The 3170-nt window shown below is 43.9% G+C and overlaps 1 protein-coding gene across 1 annotated transcript in view; it reads right to left on the reverse strand.

Annotated features, from left to right (window-relative positions):
• The window catches only part of PIK3AP1 (phosphoinositide-3-kinase adaptor protein 1), a 40277-nt gene extending 37428 nt beyond the window's left edge, over window positions 1-2849 (reverse strand). Inside the window, exon 1 of the mRNA XM_009697520.1 lies at window positions 2436-2849. The gene's annotated coding sequence lies outside the window, so the exon portion shown is untranslated. The remainder of the gene's footprint in view (window positions 1-2435) is intronic.
• Window positions 2850-3170: the final 321 nt, after the last annotated feature.

Consider the following 3170-nt stretch of genomic DNA (forward strand, 5'->3'; position numbering starts at 1 on the left):
AGAAACAACAACAAAGATCCAAAGCACACTCTCCCTCTCAAAACATCATCTCCATAAAGCTAAAGCACAGTTTTTTTCAGCACATGCTAACTTCCAGCAGAGATGACGCCTCTGGAGAAGGACTCTACGTCCACCTGTGAAAAGTCAGACTGTAGTGCCCTACCCCAAAGAAGTTTTGCCATAGATGTATGGCATCCAGCCCACTGAACAGCTAGGAACACAAGACATGCTTCCCTAGCTGCTCAGACAGCATAACACTAACAGTAAGACTCACCTCTGCCCCCTCCCAGGGTGGGCTCTGGGAAGTGCTGGGAAGATCCAGCACCCAGGTCCCCCAGGCACAGCCCTCAGCGTGCCAAGGGGCAGCCAGCTGTACACAGAGACAGCTGGCTCACCTGTGGAGAACTACTTGTTGAAGTGGAGGCAGAGAGCCAGGTCAGCTTAATACAATTCATTGACTGCATCCAACATCAAAGGGAGTGGAGGCTGCTCTTTAGTTGACAAGGCTCTGCATTCAGCACACCACAGCCAACAGATACACTTTTCCAGCATAAAAATCAGATTTTGGGCGCTTCCCTTTGACAAACACAGCTTCCCTCTATAGAGGGAAGTAGCTGATCCATTCCCACGCCCGTCCCCTTCCCTTCAGCTCAAATTCTCTTTGATTTTTAATGTGACCAAAACAAGCAAGATGGGTGAAAGCCTCTCACTAGTAGGGATCCACTTGGCTATGTGAAACCTCCCACTACAGCAAGTCGATCTAATGGAGGACAGAGACATTCACGCTTCCCCCTGCCCCTGCAGCCCAGGAAGCAGGAGTCTTTCTTTTGCCCCATGTTGTGCTTTGTGCACCCAGAATACAGCAAGCCAGAAGAGACTGGCGAGAGCTGGCTCCAGGAAGAGATTTCAGGATCAACATCCCTTTGTACTCTCGCACACTCTTCAGCTACACTAGAACTTATTCCTACTGTGGTCTAAAATAACCCCGACAGTCCTCGGACATGTTACGTAAAACCATTAACACTAGTAATCCAGGGAGATGTTGTCTAAACCTCCCTAACTTTGAATAGTGTATTTAAAAATCAGTAAAATACTGGTGCCATGCTCTAGACCCGAGTTTGGAGGAAAACAGTAACTAAACTTTTACTTTTGCCAGAAAGTGTCAGAAAACCTAATTTAATCTCTGGTCAGTTTTATTTTTCAGAGTACAAAAGCTCAGCCACTGTTTTCTGTCTTCTTCCAGGCTGAAAGCAAAGGAGCCAGACTACTTTAGCCCTAGGTTATCCATTGGGAAACCAAGACGTTTTAGGGGTATTTGAAAGGGAGATGCAAACTTTAGTTTATGCAGGTTTTTAAACAGCACTAGGAAACATCTGTTGTGACCTGGTTACCTGAGAATGACATCTTCAGCAAAATCCCTAAGTCATCTTTTTTCAGGGGGACTGTTTTGGCCAAGATTGTGACTTTCAAAATTTATTTTTACTGTGATAAATTTGTCCATGATTATTGCCGTTGTTATCCTGGCATAAAGCACCTTTATGCGCATAACACCAGACACACTAGAAGACTGCACTGCCTCATTTATGCCACTAAATACAGATAAATCTTAATCCAAGATACAGCCACAGGACTCCAATCCTGCTAAGGCCGACAAAGAACACTATAACCCTAAGTATGGCAGTGTTATAAAAACATCCTGACCAGCACAACTCCCCAGAGCTCTACACCTTCATTTCAACAAAAACTATGAGAAAGGAGTACCACACACTCCTCTAGAATTCAGGAAAGTTCAGACTCAAAATTCAGTACATTGGGCTTTTGTAGTATCCAGCTGTTAATAATTCTGCGCTAGTAAGTCCTCTGTGCTTGTTACAAGGTGATCGCTTTCAGACTGGTTGGGTTATTTTTAAGGCACTCAGTGCAATTCTCCAATTAGCCTCTGCCATTCTGTCACAGGTAACAAGCTCATCTGTTGCCAGTATGGCTACATCTCTGACTTCAGCCCCAGTACTAGAGAATACATATTAGACAACCTTATTTTGATTCTGGTATGATAGAAGTGTAAGTTTGAGTGAAAAGATAATTTTCCATTGATTGGGGTCAATAAACTGCAGGGCATAATATTTACAGGCAGAACTTTAAAGATACTCAGTTTTTATTTTCAATTTGCATTCAAAACTAGGCACCTAAGATAACATCCAAATACAGAAATTCTCTGTGAGTCACTGGTAATCTCTCCTGAATTAGGGACCAATTGAACAGGCATGGAAAACCTGGCTTGCAAAAATTCCTAGTTTACATGGGTTGTGAAATTTGCTTTAGTTTTCTATTTCAGTAAAACACGTTACCAGTGTTAAAATAAGGACAAACAATATCACGTATCTCCCTCCTCCAACCCCTGACCAGGAAGCGCAACTCCACAGCTGCTACCTTACCTTCTGAAATAGCCTTCTTGACAGCTGCAAGGTAAGCATCAGGCTCATCATCATTTGTGAGTTCTTGCCACTGAGACCAGTCCTTGAAAAAGGTTAAATAGTCATCACAGTCTGTAACACCGCAGAACAGCTTGACTACTTTGTTCGGTGGCCATAAAGCTTCCTGAAGGCTCTGCAGGACAGAAGGGAGATAAAAACTCTGCACTAGCTCAGCAGATAGCAAAAGGATGATGCTCCGACTTCTGTTGAACAGGTCTAGCTCCTCATGGGAGATGGCAGACTCGCCTTCCAGCTGGTAGCTCAGAATCCGATGCTTTCGAACGTGCCGAGTGAAGAGGAAGAGGTTCTGGAGGTACTGACACCATTCAGTGGCGTCACTTGCATAGACAATCAGCACATCATATCCTCCAGGGGTTTCTGTACAGGTGCAAGATGATCACAGGGAGGGGGATTAAATTCAAAGCAAGAACTGACCCACAGCTTTGCAGCAAAAAAACCCATGGGGCTGTCCCTATAATTCATGTCAGAAGCTCCAAAGCACAGGTTTTTTTAAAAGAACAGGAAATACATCCAAAGTGAGGTGTTCACAGCCACAGAGCAATTCTAAGGGTGGTTGAACTCCTACTTGCATTTACCCCACTAAAATTTAAGTAGTTTTTTCATTCTCAAAAACCTTCCCATGGAGAGGGGGATTTCCTATGTAGTTTCAAGTGAAAGAAACCTCATGTGGAGATT

Source organism: Cariama cristata, unplaced genomic scaffold, assembly GCF_000690535.1.
Source record: "Cariama cristata isolate BGI_N322 unplaced genomic scaffold, ASM69053v1 scaffold25483, whole genome shotgun sequence".
Lineage (NCBI taxonomy): Eukaryota > Metazoa > Chordata > Aves > Cariamiformes > Cariamidae > Cariama > Cariama cristata.